Source organism: Parasteatoda tepidariorum, chromosome 1, assembly GCF_982258835.1.
Source record: "Parasteatoda tepidariorum strain Cologne lab strain chromosome 1, Ptep-v5.0, whole genome shotgun sequence".
Taxonomy (NCBI): domain Eukaryota; kingdom Metazoa; phylum Arthropoda; class Arachnida; order Araneae; family Theridiidae; genus Parasteatoda; species Parasteatoda tepidariorum.
Genome location: NC_141755.1, coordinates 109,323,687 through 109,348,771, shown reverse-complemented (window position 1 = coordinate 109,348,771; position 25,085 = coordinate 109,323,687). Strand labels below are relative to the sequence as shown.

At 28.2% G+C, this 25,085-nt stretch overlaps 1 protein-coding gene across 2 annotated transcripts in view; it reads left to right on the top strand.

Annotated features, from left to right (window-relative positions):
- LOC147816694 (uncharacterized) overlaps positions 1 to 25,085 on the top strand; it is a 197,103-nt gene that overhangs the window by 136,384 nt on the left and 35,634 nt on the right. The gene's annotated exons all lie outside the window — the stretch shown is intronic.

The following is a 25,085-nucleotide window of genomic DNA, read 5'->3' as shown; positions in this document are numbered from 1 at the left end:
AATGAGTAAAAAATAGGTTTTTTGAATTGCCATTTAATCTAACAGCCAAGTAAACTAATATTTTCAACATATATTATCAGCAACACTTTTCTCTAGAAATGAGTAAAATCTACTTATATATGTAATACTTTTTCATATATTATTAGTAACCTATTTATTACCCCATTCTTTTATTTTTTATTTACATCAATAACCACTTAAAAAATAATATCTTGATAAAAAACTAAAAAACAATGTAAAAATATAAATTTTGTCACAAGAAATTAAACATTTGTCAAGTGTTTGATTTTTTTTATTATTAAATATATACACATAAGCAACGGAAAATAAAATTTTGTCAGAGACAATATAAGTGTCAGAGACAATATAAATGTAAATTATATTTTACATGTGTCAGACAATATAAATGTATATAATATTTTACATGTGTCAGAAACAATATAAATGTACTAGTCTTGGATGCGTTAACAGGGATAGCGTCTCTTGTTTGGATAACAACGCTTCCAATTCTTTTTGAATAGTGATAGGCATGCTAATAGTATACCTATTTGGAATAATCATTTCTTTTCCAGTCAACACTCTTAAAAACGCTTCAGAAGCTGAGGTACACTGCATCACATCCAAACACATAATTATTCCTTCAGGTTTCTTCCAACTTGGATCATAAAACTTTGGTGGAAAAAACTTTTCGCTGTTGTGGACTGAAGGTAGCGATGGATAATATTTTACGTATCCCACATGAAAGAAAAAGGCAGGTATCGAATCATACACAGTCACATTCAAGTGACTCGATACAATAATAACATGGTGAGCACAAAACGATTGAAATTGAATCTGCTTTCCAAAAGGTGGCTCGATTAAAAACAAAACATCACATTCTTTTTTCGGATCATATGTTTGATAAGACGAATCAAATTCCCAGTCGGAATCAAATTCCCAGTCGGAAACTACAGCAACTCTCTGGTGCGAAGAGAAGGCAAAATCTAATAAATAATGTAATAGATGCAGATGCCGGCCTAGATTTCCAAATAAGAGAGACATGGAATGGCGTAAACATTCAGTTAAAATATGTTTAAATCTTTGCAGCTCTTTTTTTGGATTACAAGCATGAAAACATTCTCCTCTTTTTCGAGTCGTTGCTTCATGTTCAGTAAAGTAGTAAATCTGTAAAGGATCGGCTGGGTATTCATGGACAGTAACGTTGTCTTGAAAAGAAATATGACGTCTGTTTTTAGACGACATGGTGAGGTATACTTGATATCGAATTTTGAGCGAAAGAATTATATATTCTATGAATAAATATTATGGATTCTATGAATAAATATTCTTTGAATGAATGTAAGCAGTGTCTAATGTTGTGCGTAACATCCAGAGGTCACAGTTGCTGGTTTAGCCTGGATGGTTACGTCATCATTGCTTTTACGCAATACCAGATGCTCTGAAATATTTTTTTCTTGGATCTTGTCTTGACAGTTACGTCATCATTGCTTTTACGCAATACCAGATGTTCTGAAATATTTTTTTCTTGGATCTTGTCTTGACAGTTACGTCATCATTGCTTTTACGCAATACCAGATGCTCTGAAATATTTTTTTCTTGGATCTTGTCTTGACAGTTACGTCATCATTTCTACATTTAACTTGAGATTTCTACATTTCACATGAGAGCGTCTACAGTATTGTTGGAAGTTTGTGTAGCATAATTTAGTGCCAATTTCCTAATTGATAGTCCTTCTTATTTATTCCTGACTCTTTCTCTCCAGCAACTATGACATCGAATCCGGTTGAATGTTTCTTGTGTCAGCTTCCCCTTAAAGAGAGTGAAGAAATTGGTAAATATTTCTTGGGAGATTCTTCCATTTACCACTTACGATGTGCTTATTTGTGGAAAGTGTTTAATATAACGCAAGAGACTGAAGTTGACTTTCCTCATTATCAGAATGATCAGTCTCCGCAACTTGTGGATAGAAATCACATTTTGGCTAAGAGAGAAAAAACAGGAGGTCGTGGAAACATTTTCAAGTGGATTGTGAACGATTTCAATTGCATCGACCGTCTCAAACTATTTTTGGACAAAAATGTAAATATCGGAATTTCCAAACAAGAAAGGTTGATATATACAGAAGAAATTGTAAAATGTTTGGATCAAAGTGCGACATGGTTATCAAATCTTATTGACGAAAAACAGATTATGGAAAATCTTTATGAAAGGAAACAGATAACAAGTCTTAATGAAAGGGAGCCGCTCTTAGCAAGTCTTATTGAAGGGATACGGATTTTAGCAACTCTTAATGAAAAGAAACGGAACTTCGCAACTCTTAATGAAAAGAAACGGAACTTCGCAACTCTTAATGAAAAGAAAAAGATTTTAACAAGTCTTACTGAAGAAAAAAAGATTAAAAAAATTGATTTTTGTAAAAAAGGTAACATTGTTTTTATAAACTGTTATACATGAGATGTTGAATTAAAAAATAATAGTGAATGTGTTATATTTACACATTACCTATTACTCAACAGGCAAAAATTTCATCAAATGTGTTATCCAAACCAAATGTAAACCATTTCTTATGTATTGAAAATCTTGTAAATATTAGATCACAAAAACATTTGAACACGATTTGCATTAAATGTGTTTGCAAACATTGTAAACATTTGAACACATATATCAATTGAAAATAATAAAGTTAATTCTTTAAACATGAAAATTGTATGTGTTCTGGATTTAGACGAGACATTGGGATATTTTGATAATCGTACTTTTCAGGTTAGACCCTATGTCGATTTTTTATTTCATTATTTAAAAATCGTCAACATTGATATTATACTATGGAGTTACGGGGCAGATCATTATGTTCAGTCTATTGTCAATGGTTTTTTCCCCACACTTTGTAAATATGCTTTTAAAATATATGCTCGAACTGTGTGCAAAAAGTCTAATCATCTTTGTGGTATTCCAAAACACTCTGATTTTATTCGAAACCTTTACTCGGAAAATATTATATTGATTGGTATTGATGATTGTGTAAATCATAACATGGATCCCAGGTACGACTTTAGAATCTTAATTGAACCCTATAATTCTGTAAATACAAAAGATGCAAGTATTATTCGAGTGATTGAAAAAATGACACATTTTGTAGCTCAGTTATATGAAAAAGTTGGCATTTAATCATAGACATTTATTGTCAGATACAATGATACATTTATGTTTAGCAAATTCATTCAAATATTTATTAAAGTCATTCAAGACTTGCAACTTATAGTTACTTGTAATAGTTATTTAAATGTTTCGGTGTTTATATCATAATTGGATGACTTCATAAGAGTGTTGGTTCCCTCTGGTAAACCAAACATCATCATCACTGTGTCTTCCTTTTTCTCCTGAGAATTGTGCGATGGTATATCCAATGCTAAAATTCCTTTCACAATAGGCTCTTCGGGTCTCAAGAGCGATTCTTGAATAAAACACATTGATTTCACCACACCACCAACTTTACTGGCATTGCCAAAATCATACTTCATGGTAATATTGAGACGCATAATAGCTAAACAAGCTTGTTTAAAAACTGTTTCTACATAAATACGATTAGCTAAACAAATACCGTCTTTGGTAAACACTTGAGTGTTTTGAATGCACCACAAGTTGTTTTTATATATTTTGTTGGAACGACACGCTGGGCAAATACCTCCACACGAATTGACATAAAACTTACAATTGGGAAAACACTCTTTGAGATCACACATAACTTTACCAATTTCAACAATGGGAGCACAAGTACTTACTATGATGCAGCCATTATTGCCACAGGGAGCAGAATTTTCAATGACTCGAAAATATCCTGCTACCAATATTTCAAACTGGTCATCTTTTTCATGAAGTCTATGAATCACATAATGCTTGTTAGCTTCCTGTTTGGTACTGAATTTGACTTGTTTGTTTAAATGCCTCTGATATACTGGATGATTATATAAGACGCTTTTCCACTCAGGTTGAATTAAATTTAAAACACCCGCTTCACTCCACAAGTCTACTTTTTGCTTTAAGATTTCATTGTTTAATATTTTATCAATTATGATACGATCAGAGGATTGAGGCGGTGTGTTATTTTGAGCAGATGCTTCTACAGGCGGTAAAGTATCAACAGCATTATTCATGATACAAGACTCGCTATGTACTCTTTATTTCTAGAATAAATGCTATAATTTTTAGGTCAAAAAGAGTAGGTTAAACGAGTAATAACTATTAGAGTGTCATTGTCATTATTTAGATAAACCTTTATAATATGTATAAATAAATACATAAATGAATAAAAAATTAAAAGAAAATCTTTATTTCTAGAATAAATGCTATAATTTTTAGGTCAAAAAGAGTAGGTTAAACGAGTAATAACTATTAGAGTGTCATTGTCATTATTTAGATAAACCTTTATAATATGTATAAATAAATACATAAATGAATAAAAAATTAAAAGAAAATACAAAAAAATATTATATTAAATAAATAAATAAAAATAAATAAAAACTTTATATTAAATAAATAAATAAATGAAAATAAATAAGAAATAAATAAAAATTAAAAAGAAAACAAAAAATAGGAGATTTGTAGTATTTTTATCACACCTCTAGCTAGATAAATCTCAAGTTTGTAAATTCCAGAGTTTCAAGTTGCAATTAAAAAAAAGTGTCGCTAATATTTAATTCAGATCTAGAGGTATAATACTCCAACTGTTCATGCCAAGTGATAATCATTAGGCATAATAAATTGTTAAACACAAATTTCATCTCTTACAACTATTTTACTTAATAAAATTAATTAAAAAATGTCACTCAATGATGGATTCCTACAGCCAGTGGAGGAAATATGCTTTCTTTGTCGTCGCCCTAACGATGCATTTAGCGTTAGAAAGAAATGTTGCGTTTTTAAAATGCATCTCAAATGTTATCATCTTTGGGATATAATAGATTATGGAAAATGTCTACATTGTTGCATTGGAAACTTAAGATATATGTTTGTAACGAGAGAACGAATGGAAAAAATGTCAGGAAAATCTATCAGTTTTTTTAGATTGCTTACTTATTTTCCAAGTGCAAGGAAAAGATTAATACAATATAATAAATATGTGTTAAGAAGGTATTTATCCTTCAATTTATTCAAATGGAATGCTGTGAAATGGGCATTGGCTTTACATTTAGGTATTTAGGTGCTATACCATTTTCTTAAATCTAAGATTGTAGTACAATAATATGTCTAACATTAAAATTTTTTTGTGTTTGACAAAACATGTATATTTATTTAATTAATATAAAATGTCTGAGATTATAATTTAGTTTTTACATGTCTAACATTAATATTTTTTTTGTGTTTGACAAAACATGTATATTTATTTAATTAATATAAAATGTCTGAGATTATAATTTAGTTTTTACATGTCTAACATTAATATTTTTTTTGTGTTTGACAAAACATGTATATTTATTTAATTAATATAAAATGTCTGATATTATAATTTAGTTATTACATGTCTAACATTAATATTTTTTTTGTGTTTGACAAAACATGTATATTTATTTAATTAATATAAAATGTCTGATATTATAATTTAGTTATTACATGTCTAACATTAATATTTTTTTTGTGTTTGACAAAACATGTATATTTATTTAATTAATATAAAATGTCTGATATTATAATTTAGTTACTACATGTCTAATAAATGTTTGCCAATAATAAATGTTTTTTTTTGTGTATGATATGAAGTGTCAAAGTTTATTTATTAAAAAAATAAAGCGTAATATTAAGTGAAAAAAATGTTGAATATGTATAAGTAAAGACAGGTTGATTTGTATCAAATCTTTAAATTTGATCACAATGGCTGAACGATTATTACTTTTGAAATGGTCCGAATTACCCCCCAATGTTGATTTTATGGCATTTATAGACTGGATGCGGTATGATGGAGAATGGACGCCAGCCAAAATTACGTTTATAGACTTGTTTACGTACAATCGATGTGTGGTGGCTCGAAAGCCAATCTCATTGAAACACTTTACTTTTCATGATATGTTACGAAACATGAAAATGAATAAGTGTCCTTTGGACATTTTGAACGAGTGTTATACAGAATACTTTATTGAAGATGATAAAGAGTTTTGGAAGCAAGATTTTCAGCATAACATAATGAAGAACAAGGGTAAGAAGTTGTCAGTAGCCACCATTGACAAGGCGGATTATCATTACTTGGACTTGCATTTATCTGAGCATGAGGTGGTGTATTTTGGAAAGGAACAGAGTAGGGAAGATATCGTAAACACATATAGAAAAAGACAGGAGGGCAAGCTCTATGACAACAAGAACTTTAGAAAAATGTTTGGATAAACAATTTGACCAATATATATTAAAAAATTAATAAGTAAGGAAATAATTTTTTCTTTGTAGCAGCGAAGACATTAAAAAGAATGTTTGGATAAGCAATTTGACCAATATATATTAAAAAATTAATAAGTAAGGAAATAATTTTTTCTTTGTAGCAGCGAAGACATTAAAAAGAATGTTTGGATAAGCAATTTGACCAATATATATTAAAAAATTAATAAGTAAGGAAATAATTTTTTCTTTGTAGCAGCGAAGACATTAAAAAGAATGTTTGGATAAGCAATTTGACCAATATATATTAAAAAATTAATAAGTAAGGAAATAATTTTTTCTTTGTAGCAGCGAAGACATTAAAAAGAATGTTTGGATAAGCAATTTGACCAATATATATTAAAAAATTAATAAGTAAGGAAATAATTTTTTCTTTGTAGCAGCGAAGACTTTAAAAAGAATGTTTGGATAAGCAATTTGAATAATAATTATTAAAAATTAATAAATACGAAACAAATTTTTCATTTTTCTTTTTTTTTATCATCTGTCAACTTTCAAATCGTTAATCTTTGCTGAATAGGAATTGTTTAACATTAAATATTTGTCTCGTCATGCAGTCTCTTCCATTTGAAGTTATTGAAAACATTTGTGGCTATTTGAGTAATGATGACATTTACAATTTGAGTTGTTTAGAGAATGGTTTTGATATGCTTTTAAATTCAAAGCACATCTTTAAGGAAGACGACGAAAATGAAATGAAAATATTTTGCAATACTTGCAAACTACCTACAGATACATTAGGTTTAAAAAATATAAAAGAATCCCATCAAACATGGTCACTCACAGGATGGTGCTTTTTATGCAATGCACCTAAATACTGTAACACAAAAAGACCGATATGTTTTACAATCTATGAAAAAAAATGGAATCTGTGGTGTGCCCACTGTAGGCAACATACTGAAACAAACGATTGGAAATTGTTTACGTTTGCAGCCAAATCCCTAATAGGAGGTATTTGTGTAACCTGCTATTATCCCAAACGTCATTTTGCTCCTTTACGAGACGATACGATTGCAATTAAACGGAGAGCTTCGAATAATTTTCCAATCGATTTAAAATTTAACTGTCAGACTTGTTTCCGTATAACAGATACAATAGGTTTAAAACTGGTAGAAAGATCCCACACCCAATCAGTTTCATGGCATTTATATGGATTTTGTTTTCTATGTATAGGATATAAAGAAGAAATTTTAAGTCAGCCATTAGATATATCGAATTATAACCAACAATTCAACTTGTGGTGCGTTTATTGTCGCCGACGCACACATACTTATGAATGGAAAAGAGCAAGATGGACAGTGAACGGACGTTGTGATTCATGCAATCGTCTTAAAAACCATGATTCCTTTGTTCCAAATTAATGAATCAAACACACTAGATTGTTCTTTAACGTAATAATTTCTTCTTCTTATCATCATTATTATCTCTATAATGTTTCTTTTGTTCAAAACTAATGTATTTTTTAAGTATACAGGATTTTCCATTGTACATTTTCAGTAAACATAATAATTTCTTATTCTTATCATCATTATTATCTCTATAATGTTTCTTTTGTTCAAAACTAATGTATTTTTTATGTATACAGGATTTTCCATTGTACATTTTCAGTAAACATAATAATTTCTTATTATTATTATCATTTATTATCTCTATAATGTTTCTTTTGTTCAAAACTAATGTATTTTTTACGTATACAGGATTTTCAATTGTACATTTTCAGTAAACAAAATAATTTCTTATTATTATTATCATTTATTATCTCTATAATGTTTCTTTTGTTCAAAACTAATATATTTTTTACACATACTGGATTTTTCCATTGTACATTTTCAGTAAACAAAATAATTTCTTCTTCTTATTATTATTTATTATCTCTATAATGTTTCTTTTGTTTTTATTAATCTTATAATTAATGTTATTTATCTTAAGAACTTGTGAAATTTTGATTGTTTTTGCATTGTTTTGAATAAAAAACTTTCCTTAGTTAGAAATGAAGTAAAGGTGTCAAAATAAAACATAAATTGATAAAACCTTTAGTCTTGGTCGCTTTTTCTTGCTCAAAAATGACAATTTAAAACACTGTAGGTACTTCTTGAATTTTGAATTTATAATCATGCTCATTTTTTTATACGAAAATAACAATTTAAAAAACTATGATTTACTAATTTAGAGGTAACGTAAAAACCCTCTAGTTCTTTTGTTTCAAATTCTAAATTTCTTAGTCTCTTTTTATTTTGCATTTTCTTTTTTTTTTGTAGAATATTATATTTAATTCTCCACAATCCATTATACGCATTTGTAAATATTTTCCTTTTTTCTTTTGTAAATTTGGATTATATTGCCTCACAAAAGATCTCATTCTTCAAATATTTCGATTATATTTTATTGGTGTACAAAAGATCTCATTCTTCAAACATGCATTATTTCAACTGTAGGGATTTTACTTTGGAAACAGACGGGGTAAAAGTGATTGAAAATGTATTAACATTGAAAGAAATTTCAACCCTTCAAAATACCATGTGGACTTGGCTTCATAATAAAACCCAACACTTAAATAAACCCATTGTTCAAAATGATCCCTCTACCTACGTCTCTATTTTTAAACTTTGTCCCAAACAGGGCAGGTTGTTTCAATATGGGGATTTTGGACATAATCCACTGTCTTGGACTATTCGTCAACATCCTAATGTGATAGAAGAATTTATTCGTATTTGGCATACCGAGCACCTATTAACTAGTTTTGATGGTATCAGTATTTCTTTACCGCAAAAATTTAACAAGCACAGCTGTCATCACAACAAAGAATGGTTTCATACTGATCAAAATTTTCAACGTAACGGATTTGAATGTGTACAAGGATTAGTTAATCTCTATCCCGTCCACAAGGGCGATGCAACCTTTCGATTTTTGAGAAAAAGTCATGCACTGCACCAAGCTTTTCAAGAGACTTTTCAAATTAAACACAAGTCAGATTGGTGCTTGTTAACTCCTCCACAAAAACAATTTTATATTGATCGTTTGGAAAAAAACTCCGATATTTGTGTAGAAGCTCCTGCTGGTTCACTAGTGTTGTGGGACAGTCGAACGATCCATCAAGAAATAGGACCTCAAAAAAATAATAAATGTTCTATTCAATGTACTCCATATGTGTGTATGACACCAGTCAATCTCGCTAGCAAATTGCAACTCAAGAAAAGAATAAAATATTTCGAAGCGAAACGAACGTGTAATCATTTACCTCACAAAGTCAAAGTGATTAGTAAATTACCAATATCATTTGGTAAACACTGCCCAACAATGGATCTAGACAATTTACAAGTGACGGATTTAATAAAAAGATTAGTTGGATATCCCTATCTTCATAGAAAATATAAACCATTAAAAGTGAAAGTCAGTATTTGAAATATTTGGCAATGAATGTTATAACTATATTTAAATGATTACTATTTATGTGTCTATATTATTAGTTTAAATACTTATTGAATCAAATTTGTATATTTAATGAAAAATATTTAATATAATTTTATTTAACGTAGAATTATTTTTACTGTTATACATATAAAGAAATAAATTACACTTATTTTTCAATTGATGCTTTGAAGAAATGTCAATTGAAAAAAGAGACATGCACGATACATAAAATAAAATCTATACATGTTAACTTCATACATCTTATTGCAAAAAAATAAAATACAATACATGATTTCTTTTTCCATCTTATTACATAAAAAATTTAAGAACAATTTCAATTTCAAAAGAAAAATACTGTCAACATGTTTGAAATATAAAATATTTTATGGGAAAACTTTGGCATCAAAAGTTTAAGAACAATTTCAATTTCAAAAGAAAAATACTGTCAACATGTTTAGAATATAAAATATTTTATGGAAAAACTTTGGCATCAAAAGTTTAAGAACAATTTCAATTTCAAAAGAAAAATACTGTCAACATGTTTAGAATATAAAATATTTTATGGAAAAAACTTTGGCATCAAAAGTATAAGAACATTTTCAATTTCAAAAAATTAATTTTTATTAATTAATTTTTGAAGTAAATTTAATTAATTTTATTAATTAAATACTACTTCACTTGGAAACTAACACCAAAATAATTAAATACTACTTCACTTGGAAACTAACACCAAAATAATTAAATACTACTTCACTTGGAAACTAACACCAAAATAATTAAATAATACTTCACTTGGAAACTAACCAAAATAATTAAATACTACTTCACTTGGAAACTAACCAAAATAATTAAATACTACTTCACTTGGAAACTAACTAAAATAATTAAATACTACTACAAGTACCATAAAGTGGGGAATTTTATAAGCCTACAAATTATTAAGAAATAGTGGTGGATTAAAATCTATTGAAATGAGTTTATTAAACCAAGAATCGCAATTGATAAACTACCACTTTAAAATGTATATTTGCTGTCCGGAGAAAGTTGACATCTCTGCTTTGGTTAAATATTTTAAGAAACTAGAAATACTGAAGAAATAAAATAATGGAGATTTTACTAGCAGCATTTTTAAGAAATAAAAATAATGACTCAAATAGTAAAAATTTTAATCATTTATTATATCAAATCATCTATTAAAAAAGGGAAACAATTGTGACACATACAAAATAGATCGAGCACGAAAAGTCATTTCAAAATTTTCTGACATATTGATACAAATATTTTTACCTTCCCTAAAAATAGGTACTTCCAGTTCCACAATGGCCATTTTTTCCTTTTGATCGATTGCCGTAGCAAATATTGAGTCTACAGTACATTTCTTTACCACTGTTTGACTGTCGATGGTTATGACATCCGTAAAAAAGTCTCTATTCAGTTGAATTATACCTATAAATTTATCGAAATGTAAAATGTTTGAGAGTTTATCATAATGATTATCTTCTGAAAAAAAAGAAAGTTCCCAGCATTCAGAATTTTTATATGTTGCAAAAGTCGTGAGTAAGATTCTAAAACAAATACTATCATTTGCAAGGAGACTGTATGCACCATTAAGCACAGTATAATTTTCTTCAAAGCGATTTATAGTTTCAACTGGATTCATATTAACCAAATCATATATATCGTCACAAACGCAAGATAATTCTCTTTGGAGATGACTATAGTTCAACATGTGAGCAATAAGATATAACGTTGGTCGATCGCGATAGTAAAAGTTTTGTTGAATAAATCTATTTTTCATTTGTGATTTCAAACACTCTGGTACTTCCAAACTATTGATAAGGTTGTAATCTTTCAGTATACGAACCACATTCGATGAGCAAATTTCTGTCAGAGAAGGCATCACAGGTGGAAGTTGAAGCAGTTTATTGGATATATTTGTTTCAGGAGTATAAAAGAAAGGATCGATCATTTGAGATAAACACAGCATAAAAATTTTTGAATCAGGAAGAGACATTGCAGTTGGAAAAGCAGCATTATTTGACAAGGTTCCATCGGACAGAATAACCAGGTTTGGAAAAACGTGTTTTAAAGAATTGCATAAACTAGTGTTGACATAAAGATCACTAATGATAATGTGACGTGCTTCTTTCGGGATAAAGGAATAGACACTGTTTACCACTTGGGAGGTAGATTTGTCTCGATAAAACTTTACTTGAAACGTTCGAAACACTTTCTCTTCACTATTGTAAACAATAAGTTTCCAGTAAGATTTTACTATCCATCGTTTGATTTTATTCATCTTTATGATGATATCGGGGGGTGAAGAATAGGTGCGTGCTAAACATTGGTGGATAACGTCGAGAAATAATATATACATCATTCGCTCCTTAAATTCATCAACGTTTTAATTTTAAACAATTCATTGAAATGAATCAACTGTTTTTTTCCGGATGGAGTTTATAAATGGCGCAAGATCATGACGTCAGTAGATGATGTCATTTAATCTAATATTCTCAATGTCAACCATTCAACGTTTTTATTTCAAATGATTTATTTAAATGAATCAACTGTTTTTTCTGGATGGAGTTTACAAATGTCGCAAAATCATGACGTCAGATGATGATGCCATTTAATCTAATATTTTCAATGTCAAATATTCAACGTTTTAATTTCAAATGATTCATTAAATAATATTCATGGATTATTAAACATTAAATAATATTCATGGATTATCAAACATTAAATAATATTCATGGATTATCAAACATTAAATAATATTTATGGATTATCAAACATTAAATAATATTCATGGATTATCAAACATTAAATAATATTCATGGATTATCAAACATTAAATAATATTTATGGATTATTAAACATTAAATAATATTTATGGATTATCAAACATTAAATAATATTCATGGATTATTAAACATTAAATAATATTTATGGATTATCAAACATTAAATAATATTCATGGATTATCAAACATTAAATAATATTCATGGATTATCAAACATTAAATAATATTCATGGATTATCAAACATTAAATAATTTCCAATGTTTGATTAAATAATTTCCAATGTTTGGAAAACTTTCAAAAAGCACATTTCTGAGACTCTCAACTAATGGTAAAATTTTAATCATTTATTATTTCAAATCATCTATTAAAAAAGGGAAACAATTGTGACACATACAAAATAGATCGAGCACGAAAAGTCATTTCAAAATTTTCTGACATATTGATACAAATATTTTTACCTTTCCTAAAAATAGGGACTTCCAGTTCCACAATGGCCATTCTTTCATATTGATCGATTGCCGTAGCAAATATTGAGTCTACAGTACATTTCTTTACCACTGTTTGACTGTCGATGGTTATGACATCCGTAAAAAAGTCTCTATTCAGTTGAATTATACCTATAAATTTTTCGAAATGTAAAATGTTTGAGAGTTTATCATAATGATTATCTTCTGAAAAAAAAGAAAGTTCCCAGCATTCAGAATTTTTATATGTCGCAAAAGTCGTGAGTAAGATTCTGAAACAAATACTATCATTTGCAACGAGATTGTATTCACCTTTAAGCACAGTATAATTTTCTTCAAAGCGATTTATAGTTTCAACTGGATTCATATTAACCAAATCATATATATCGTCACAAACGCAAGATAATTCTCTTTGGAGATGACTATAGTTCAACATGTGAGCAATAAGATATAACGTTGGTCGATCGCGATAGTAAAAGTTTTGTTGAATAAATCTATTTTTCATTTGTGATTTCAAACACTCTGGTACTTCCAAACTATTGATAAGGTTGTAATCTTTCAGTATACGAACCACATTCGATGAGCAAATTTCTGTCAGAGAAGGCATCACAGGTGGAAGTTGAAGCAGTTTATTGGATATATTTGTTTCAGGAGTATAAAAGAAAGGATCGATCATTTGGGATAAACAAAGAGCAAAAATTTTTGAATAAGGAATACTCATAATAGTTGGAAAAGCAATATTATCTGACAAAGTTTCATCGGACAGAATAACTAGGTTTGGAAAAACGTGTTTTAACGAATTGCATAAACTGGTGTTGACATAAAGATCACTAATGATAATGTGACGTGTTTCTTTCGGGATAAAGGAATAGACAGTGTTTACCGCTTGAGAGGTAGATTCGTTCGGATGAAAATCCACTTGAAACGTTTGAAACACTTTCTCTTCACTATTATAAGCAACAAGTTCCCAGGAATACTTTATCATACATACTTCAATTTCATTAGTACCTATGACGATATCGGGAGGTGAAGAACGGGTGGGGTTTAAAGATTCGAGGGTTACGTCGAGAGACAATATATACATCATTAGCTCTTTAAATTCAACGTTTTAGTTTTAAATAATTCATTGAAATGAATCAGCTGTTTTTCGGATAGAGTTTATAAATGTTACAAGATCATGACGTCAGATTATGATGTCATTTAATCTATTATTTTCAATGTCAGCTATTCAACGTTTAATAATCGACTTAAATATCATTTATTAAATATAATTCATTGAATTAATATTTATAAATTACAAGATAATTATTAATATTTTTAAATTACAAGATAATTATTAATATTTTTAAATTACAAGATAATGATTAATATTTATAAATAACTAGATAATGATTAATATTTATAAATTACTAGATAATGATTAATATTTATAAATTACAAGACAATGATTAATATTCATGGATTAGAAGACAATGATTAATACTTATAAATTACTAGATAATGATTAATATTCATGGATTAGAAGACAATGATTAATACTTATAAATTACAAGACAATGATTAATACTTATAAATTACAAGACAATGATTAATACTTATAAATTACAAGACAATGATTAATACTTATAAATTACAAGACAATGATTAATACTTATAAATTACAAGACAATGATTAATACTTATAAATTACAAGACAATGATTAATACTTATAAATTACAAGACAATGATTAATACTTATAAATTACAAGACAATGATTAATACTTATAAATTACAAGACAATGATTAATACTTATAAATTACAAGACAATGATTAATACTTATAAATTACAAGACAATGATTAATACTTATAAATTACAAGACAATGATTAATACTTATAAATTACAAGACAATGATTAATACTTATAAATTACAAGATAATAAATAATATTTATAAATTACAAAATGATGATTAATATTTTTAATATACAAAATAATGATTAATATTTATTGTTTAATTAAGTATTTTTTAATGTTTGATGAATACTGACTATCAAATATTACTCATTCAATATTACTTATTGATTATGAAACAATGAATAATTAAAAAAGTTTTGAAATAAACTGTCCAATATTTAATGAAAGAAAAGAAGAATTATTATGGTTCAAATTAAAAGTGTGGCCAAAATTTTTAAACACAGCAGCAAATATGCTCTCAAAAGAGGCACCAAATTGGATACTTTAACTAAATTTATGAAAAAAAATGCAAAGGTTTCTAAATTTATCCCTAAAATTACTGTCAAACGTGTCGCTTTGGGAACGGGTGCTGCTGTAGGCATTGCACTCGGTGTCGATGCGGTACAAGACTATATCATTGAAAATTCAGGCTGTTTCTTGCACGAAGGAGACACGCTCATTGGTAAAATTCCACAACTCAGCTGCTGTAATCTGTATTTAACCAACTATCTACCTGAAGTTACACAATTTACCTTTTTAGACGATCAATGTGAAAATTATGATGAAAAAAAGGAAAAATCTTGTTGTCGAAATTGTGATTGTACTTTTCACACCTGCCTACCAAATCAACGAATGCAATGTAAAAAGACCACTCCACAACAAGCTCTTGCTGCTCTTTCAAAAGGGGCTGGTCAATCACTCATATCTGCATTTACCTCAGTAGAATGGGTGAGATATTTCTTGATCGGTTTTGCTGTTTTGATTGTGGGAATTTTTCTTTTTAAAATTTTATAGTTTTCGTACACGATTAATATTTTTAGTTAATAATAGATCTTAAAAACAAAATGTTGAAAAATATTTACACGTCAATGAAATGGTTCATTAGTGTTTTTTAATTTTAATACTTTAACAATATTAATCATTCATCTTAATAATAAATGGCAAAAATACTTACACATGGTCCACTAGTGTTTTTTAATTTTAATACGTTAACAATATAAATCATCTTAAGAATAAAATGGCAAAAATACTTACACATGGTCCACTAGTGTTTTTTAATTTTAATACGTTTAACAATATCAATCATCTTAGTAATAAAATGATGAAAAATACTTACGCATTAATGAGATGGTCCACTAGTGTTTTTTAATTTTAATACGTTTAACAATATCAATCATCTTAGTAATAAAATGATGAAAAATACTTACGCATTAATGAGATGGTCCACTAGTGTTTTTTAATTTTAATACGTTAACAATATCAATCATCTTAAGATACTTAAAATACTTAACGGGAAGTGTTTTTAAGTAAGATGATTGATATTGAAAGCGTATTAAAATTAAAAACACCAGTAGATCATCTCATTGATGTGTTTAGAAATGATATAGATGTGTCGAAATTCATAAAATTTCACAAATTTAAACCTTTTACGAGTTATGTTACGTGGTCACTGGTAACCGATTCTCAAGCTGTCAAATTAGCCAAAAAATACATTATGGAACTGCTCAGAAATCAATTCAAATACGGTTTTTTGTATTTTCTCAATACTAAAAAATTAATAATACCTCTCATTTTATCATTTAATGGCGACTTAATCATTGATCCACAAAATCATTATGAAATTTCTAAAGCGCTGGAAGAAATAGCAAGAGACTTTGCTTGCCCCAAAGAAAATAATACCATGTTTGAAATTACAAAGATTGAATTGCTCTATTTCTTTACCTTGATTGTGAATAATCATTTGACTTGGGTAACTGTTGATCACATTTTAAAATGTAATAGATTTCACAACTATTTATATGTAGCTCCTGAAAGACTTGTCAAATAAAAATAATATTTAGAAAATAGCAGATGTTACAATACCTATATATTAACATTAAATTTAATCAAAATTATTAATATATGAACATTATTAATGTATCAAAATTATTAATATATGAACATTATTAATGTATCAAAATTATTAATATATGAACATTATTAATGTATCAAAATTATTAATATATGAACATTATTAATGTATCAAAATTATTAATATATGAACATTATTAATGTATCAAAATTATTAATGTATCAAAATTATTAATGTATCAAAATTATTAATATATGAACATTATTAATGTTTCAAAATTATTAATATATGAACATTATTAATGTATCAAAATTATTAATATATGAACATTATTAATATATCAAAATTATTAATATATGAACATTATTAATGTATCAAAATTATTAATATATGAACATTATTAATAAATTATACCAATATGTAAACATTAGTAAATGTAAGTTTTTCAAAATCTGGAATTTTTAAACTCTCGCTTATAAAATTTCAAGAATATAATTAGACTCCTACAGGTTAAAAAGTATAATACCAATATATCAACATTATTAATAAATGTCAGTTTTTCAAAGTGTTAATTTTTCAAACTTTCAATTATGAAAATTCAAAATCTAATCTTTAGTAACTATTAAAATATTTTATAGAAGATATTGAATGCAAATTATATATTTTATGTATTTAATAGTCAAATTTATATACTCAATAGTCAACATTTTAAATTAAATATTTACTATTATTTTTTAGTAACTATTAAAACATTTTATAGAAGATATTGAGTGTAGATTATATTTTATATATTCAATAGTCATCATTCTAGATTAAATATTTTATTTACATTTAATAACAAAATACATAAATTATGAAGCATTTATTATTAATTATAATGGGTAAGCATCCCATGTTAATGCGCATTAATTAATATTTTATTTACTTTCAGAAATATTAGAATTAAATTTATGAGTGACATTCAACTTGTCATCCATGAGCAAGGTAGTAAACAATTTTAAACCATTCATTCCTGGTCTTTCTGTAAACGTAAATTGAATGTGAATCAACTGTTTTTGTATCGCTTCATATGGTATCATGAATAATTTTTCCACAAAAATATAACCCACTTCAAACTCTTTTACATAGGTATGCAGAAAGTCATAAAACAAGGCTTTGTAAATATTTTCTTTCAGGACATTGGTTAAATAATAGACTTGACCTGTTTCAGAGTTCATCACATTTGTGTGACTACCTATGATGAGACGCGAATTTTTGGATGCAGTAGATGAAGAATCTGCTTTGGTGGAAACATTAAATTCATTTGATGATACTTTCCATTTTTCCATTGTCACTGTTTCATAGCCTTTGGGCACTAACTTTCCCTCTTTCAACGTTTTGCTTTGAGTTGGAATAATTTCAAACTTTTCTATAACAATACTAGAAAGAGCGTGATTCTCTTGACTGTTTATATCGTTTAACAGTTTTAAAGAATCGTCAGAATACTTGTTACTTGTCGAATCACACATTTTAAAAAAGAATTTGTAGATTTTTTTGAATTAAACATCTGCTGATGAATATAAGATTGTTAAGAAAACAATATATTTTCTGACAGACACTAAATATTTAACCTTCTACTCGCCCGAAAAAGAAAAAAAGAAAAAAAAAGAAAAAGTATCTTTTGTCTTTCTGTTTAACACTTGATTATTCAACACTAATTTTATTTTTTTAAATTTATTCTTTAGTATTTACGAAGAAATTTAAGGGATTTTTGGGAATTTTTATTATACAGTATAATTACACTTTTGAAATGCTAACATTTAATAGTTTAAATAGATTTAAAAAAAAAACAAATAGAATTGTTACCTTTAAATTTTTATTATTAGAACTTCTATGCTATAAAGCAATTTACAAGCAAAATACAAGACATGATAACAATCCATTGAAATATTGTGATGTTTTTATTCCGTTGAGAACCATATTTTTTTTCGGTGTAAAGGGAATATGTTCTTTGAGAAGATGGCAGGTGGCACAAAATCCTATCAACATATCTTCTTTTCTATTCAAATCATAGGAGTCTGTGTGATATTGACAATAAGTACACCAAATATTGAATTTTTGGCCATAATCTATCAAATTTACAGGGAGATTTACGATAAGAAATTTCCGGCTAATACAAATAAAACAAAATCCTTCTATAGCATAAACTTTCTTTGCATCTGAATCGCTGACCAATATGTTCTTTAAATTCAATGTATCTGTCTCACGGTAACAATTGAAACATTTAAATTTTAAATCAATAGTGAAATGATTCGCTGGCTCATAACCTGGAAAAAACATGTCTCCAAGAGGAGCTGAAAAAGGTTTGAAATGATGGCAGACTGCACATGAGCCCATTAATAAAACTAACAATGTCCAATCCTTTGTATCGGTATGTTGATGACAGTAAGCACACCACACATTCAATTTCTTTTCATACTCTGTAAAACACATGGGTCGCACTGTACGGTAACGCTTGGGAGCGGTGCATAAGAAACACCATCCCGTAAGCTTCCATTTCTTAGTGGATTTTTGAACGTTTTTTAAACCTATTGTATCTGTTGTATGTTTACAATGTTTGCAAAAGATTTTTAAAAGTTTTTCATCATCTTCCTTAAATACGAGTTTGGAATTTAATTCTTGATTATTTAAACTACTTAAGTGGAATATATCAACGTTACTCAGGTATTGACAAAGTCTTTGAACAATATCAAAAGGGAATGAAACAAATTGCATCGTTTATTAGAATTTATTATTTATTAGATTATTAGAAACAAATTGTCTTTTAAAAATCTTAGAGAATGTCATATACACGTAACTATAAGCACTGTTATTCGTCAAACGTCAAGCAGGAGAATGAATTTTCTAAACACCTTCAGTGCCCTCAATATACCCTTTAGATATATAAATTTTAACGATTCATGTTGAATCGTGAATGCTTCGCACACTTGCGTTTTTTAACAACCTTTCTAAATGTAAATAGCGAATCACTTCTGGACAATAATGTAAAAATGAGAATTCATTTTTATAATTCACATTCCAATATACTATGGAAGACCTTTTTAAGATTTCTAATGCATTCAAAAAACAAATCAATGCTTCATGATCATCTCGACACTCGTTTAAATCAATCAAAACATTTCGGGTATACTCTTCAAACGGCTCCGTATGAAATAAATTGGGTTTTAGAATACAATTTTCTTTCCTGTGTTCATTCCTCTTTGACACGAGTGACTCGTAATTGTACGGACCCACAAAATGATATATAATAGGTATATTGTTTATTTTTAAATGTAAATGACTCGTAAATACAATCATACATTTGGCGTAATAAGGTTTGACAATATCTGTCTGAAATGGAGGTTCTATCCATATCAAAACATCACATATCGTTTCTACTATGGGTAGATCCCATCTGGACCGAATTTCTACAACCCACTCATCATAGAATTTATTTAAATAATAAATTATTAAATTTACCCTTCTTCCTAAATTTCCAAAAACAATAGTACTTTTATTGGGTTTTAAAAGAGTGTAAAATAAATCAAACATGCCAAGCATTATGAAATAATTGCACCTTTACTTTAAAAAAAGTTTTATTTTAAAAAAAATAAGCAAATTTTTAATATAAACATTTCACAAATTATCGTGAAAACATTTCATTTTTACAATTTTTACAAATTATCATGAAGACATTTCATTTTTACAATTTTTACAAATTATCATGAAGACATTTCATTTTTACAAATTATCATAAAGACATTTCATTTTTACAATTTTTACAAATTATCATGAAGACATTTCATTTTTACAATTTTTACAAATTATCATAAAGACATTTCATTTTTACAATTTTTACAAATTATCATAAAGACATTTCATTTTTACAATTTTTACAAATTATCATAAAGACATTTCATTTTTACAATTTTTACAAATTATCATAAAGACATTTCATTTTTACAATTTTTACGAATTATCATAAAGACATTTCATTTTTACAATTTTACAAATTATCATAAAGACATTTCATTTTTACAATTTTTACAAATTATCATAAAGACATTTCATTTTTACAATTTTTACAAATTATCATAAAGACATTTCATTTTTACAATTTTTACAAATTATCATAAAGACATTTCATTTTTACAATTTTTACAAATTATCATAAAGACATTTCATTTTTACAATTTTTACAAATTATCATGAAGACATTTCTTTTACTTTTAATTTATTAACATTTTATACCATTTTCCAATTTGTTATTGGATCATATTCATTCAATGATATAATAGATAAATTCGGATCATATTCATTCAATGATGTAATAGATGGATTCGGATCATATTCATTTACTGATACAATAGATTGATTCGAATCATATTCATTTAATGATACAATAGATTGATTCGAATCATATTCATTTAATGATACAATAGATTGATTCGAATCATATTCATTTAATGATACAATAGATTGATTCGAATCATATTCATTTAATGATACAATAGATTGATTCGAATCGCTAGTTTGTTCACGTGAAATGCTCAAAGTGTTTGATGATTTGGGTATACGCATTAATTTAACCAAATCTATAGAAACCATTATGCTGATTTTTTCATTAAAATTCAGTTTAGGAATATTATCATTTTTTCCATTATCTGATTCAAATGATTCAACATTTTTTAAACTAGATAAATCATTTGTAGCCTTTTTTTGAGAATGGTTTAAACCTTTAATTCTAGTTGAATTTACATTAAATGTACTTATATCTAGTTTAGAATAAATTGCATTTTTCGATGAATTCAATTTAGGACTTTTATATCCTTTAAAAGAAGTTGAATGTTTTAATTGATTTCGAAAAAAAGATTTCAATTGAATACGATGAGTACGAGTAGGTTTTTTGAAATGAAATTTAACTAAATCATGTAAACTTACTTTGAACATTTCATGGCATTTCTGAGGATACTCCTTGAGGTAAATTAGAATGTTTTTATCGGTTTGAAACAATTTTAAAAATTTCTGTGAAGCACTTTTCGTAACTAATTTCTTGAAAGAAGGCACACACTTTTTAAAAGTAGGTGTGCTTTTTTTTATCTGAGGAATATTATTTAAAAGTTGGATGGTACGTCGATTCATGATAGATTCCTGTACTTTTCATGTAGATGTATAGAGCTCTATCCACCACTCACTGCATCTTCTAAACGACTTTGTCGAAATGTTAACGAAGCGATGACGACTTCCCCGCCCCTGGAACGATGATGGCGCCACTCAACAGAATGCATCCATTTGCGTCAATGCCTAAACAGTTGCGTCAATTGCCTGGAAATGTAGCTTAGTGAAAAAGTGATTTCAAATACATCATCCTATTTCTTAATATATTAAACGTAAAGCGTAAATGTATAGAGAAACACCTTCATCAAAATTAAAATACTTTTTTGTTTATAATTTTTGATCAATCAAATACATCATCCTATTTCTTAATATATTAAACGTAAAGCGTAAATGTATAGAGAAACACCTTCATCAAAATTAAAATACTTTTTTGTTTATAATTTTTGATCAATCAAATACATCATCCTATTTCTTAATATATTAAACGTAAAGCGTAAATGTATAGAGAAACACCTTCATCAAAATTAAAATACTTTTTTGTTTATAATTTTTGATCAATCAAATACATCATCCTATTTCTTAATATATTAAACGTAAAGCGTAAATGTATAGCGAAACACCTTCATCAAAATTAAAATACTTTTTTGTTTATAATTTTTGATCAATCAAATACATCATCCTATTTCTTAATATATTAAACGTAAAGCGTAAATGTATAGCGAAACACCTTCATCAAAATTAAAATACTTTTTTGTTTATAATTTTTGATCGATCAAATACATCTCATTTATTTATATATTAAACGTATAGCGAACCCCTTTCTTCATCAAAATTAAAATGCATTTTTTTGTTTGCCAATACTGTTTAAATTCAGCATTTAAAAAGTTTTTCCATTTCATCGTATTCAACACTTGGTCACACCATTTGTCACCCAGTTGCGATCGAAAAAAGGCAATGTTTAATATAGTCATTAAAATTTTCTTTTGACTACCAATCAATTTTTCAAAATTGACATACTCTACCTCTTCTACCCGCATAATCCACTGGGTCTCCCGATTGTATTTGACGTCTGCCTGACTATAGGTATAATCAATATATTGTCCTCCCAATTCGGGATTTTTTCTCAACAGTTTCAACTGGGGACACGTTTTTGATTTGTACTCCTCCAATTTTTTCGCTTTTCGCGTCAAGCAATATTTTTTAGGATCCTTACACGCTGCATATCCCTGAACCAACGTTTTGACCCAAATTTTAAGCCCTCGTGACTGACTCGTGTGTCCCTTTTTGTACGCTTTAAACGTTTTTTCGACCAACAAATGCGTCATATCTTTGACCAATTGACTTGACTTTTTTTCAAATCCTTTAAAATAGATGGTATCTCCCTTTTGATAGACGTAGCGTTTTTTAGAAATGATAAGTAAAAAATCCATTGTTTGTTCGTATGCTAAACTCATGTGTGGTTGATTTAAAAAACGATTGACGAGAGTAGCGTCAGTCGAAGAATTGTTCACCACAAAGACGCTGTCTGTGTCGCAATTTGCAATGACACAGTCTCGGGCGAGAAAGAATTGAACTGAAGCGAGTAAATACATTCTCGCAAAGGCGGTAATAGACATGGCAATGTACAGACAAGCGAGAGGGGTTTCGTTCGAACCCATGCAACCATAAATGGAATTGAGAAATAATTTCATATTCAACTGTTTATTATAATGAATGATATTACCGGTTTCTTTGAATAATTTTCTTTCCTCGAACCGTTTTGCGAGAAAATGTTCACAAACAGTAGGTAAAAACCCTTTTTCGTCTTTATACCACACCATGACAGCAGTATCGTGCTCTTCTACCTCGGGATATTGATAGGGTCTAGTGATATCAACACATGCATTTGCAAAATCAGTCTCAGAATGATTGCGATAAGGTACATTACAGCATTGGTCTCGAATATCGGGAGGTAATTGAAAATAATCTTGGGTTGTCAATATGGTGCACGTACCATAGCATAAATTTTGATTGAGTAAAATAGAGGGATACATACTCGCAAAATCAAAGACGTGAACATTATTGTGAAACGTGCCAGCCAAAGAGTAATTGAGTGCACCCTGATATGTGTTCTCTTTGAGAAAAAACTTTTTAAAAGGTTTGCTATCTTGGACATTGGTATTTTTAAAAAAGGTAGCATTGAGAAAGAAACCCATCAGCGTCCCGTACGTTTTGAGCACATTGAAAATGTACCTGGAATTGCCAAAGTAGAGGGCTTCTTCCAGATGAAGGCAGGTAAAATTTGCCCTCTCAACGAGAAATTCGAGCGCTTTTTCGTGCATAAACAATTTATAAACTAGTTTGGAATCTTGTAAACAATATTCTAAATACTGCGTAAAAGTCCCAAATTCAAACAATCTCACATTTCTGGGTTGTAACACGTGGAAACAGTAATTTGTGTCTCTGGAGTGTAGCAATTTTAGAGTGACACTATCAGAAACATACCAAGCGTGAATGCCAGTCGATTTCACGGGAATTTTAGCCTCGCCGAGTTTACAGTGAGATACGTCATCGAGCTTTAAGCTTGGAAGATTGTAAGAAGAAAAAATATCGACAAAATTGTACATGTCGATCACCAATTTGTTGTCCCAGGTGGGAATGATGTATTTGCCAATTTGCTTGGAGGAAAAGTGGTTTGTGATATCATAAGCTTGCAGCCAAATCAATCGAGCCAATAGACAAGGAATATCAAATTGATTGATATTGTAGCCCGTAATCACTTGTACATCTTGCATAAGTTGAAAAAAATCACGCAACATGTCGAGCTCGTTGAAATATTCTCGGTAAAGAAAAGGGTTGAGGTTTAAAGAATTGTGTATACTTTTTGTAATTTCTCCTGCTTTTTCTCTGAGGTTCAAAGAATCGTGCACACTTTTTGTAGTTTCTCCTGCTTTTTCTAGACCATCAAATGCTTTTTCTCTAGTTAACGGATTGAGATATAACACATGCGTTGAATAATGGCCTATACTGGACCATTTCACAATACTCATCATTACAATACGATCACTTGACGAATGGCC